Source organism: Penaeus monodon, chromosome 29, assembly GCF_015228065.2.
Source record: "Penaeus monodon isolate SGIC_2016 chromosome 29, NSTDA_Pmon_1, whole genome shotgun sequence".
Lineage (NCBI taxonomy): Eukaryota > Metazoa > Arthropoda > Malacostraca > Decapoda > Penaeidae > Penaeus > Penaeus monodon.
Genome location: NC_051414.1, coordinates 35,669,848 through 35,670,260, shown reverse-complemented (window position 1 = coordinate 35,670,260; position 413 = coordinate 35,669,848). Strand labels below are relative to the sequence as shown.

Below are 413 nucleotides of genomic sequence, written 5' to 3'. Positions count from 1 at the left end.
CTGTCTAGTTACACACTTTTGGAACCGATACATTACAGAAGCTGCAAAATATTCTGTACTGTAAAAACTCATTCTCACTTTTCATTTTCCATTCTGGGGACATAAAGATGATCCTACCTGAGGTAAATTACTACAGTGACTTAAATTAATCTTAAAAGATTCTTCAATACCTAAATACTGCAACTTACAAATTCCTAAAAATGTGAATCTGAATAATAATGCATTTCAAGAATGTCCTTGACTTTCCGTTAAAAATATGGTTTCCTCAAATAGAAACTTTAAATAAAAATAGATTTAGGGTAAGTTCCTTTCACATATTTGTTAAATTTATCATAAATAGTATACAGTATATATGATTTTTTAAATGTCAGCCAGCACATCCAGTATCAGAAACATAATAAGCATGACTTTAT

General features: G+C 29.1%; 1 protein-coding gene across 1 annotated transcript in view; it reads right to left on the bottom strand.

The window, feature by feature from the left end:
* Positions 1-6: 6 nt before the first annotated feature.
* Positions 7-413, bottom strand: part of LOC119592201 (uncharacterized protein C2orf42-like) — a gene marked incomplete in the record, with an annotated part of 14,697 nt that continues 14,290 nt past the window's right edge. The window contains 1 exon segment of the mRNA XM_037941034.1: positions 7-413.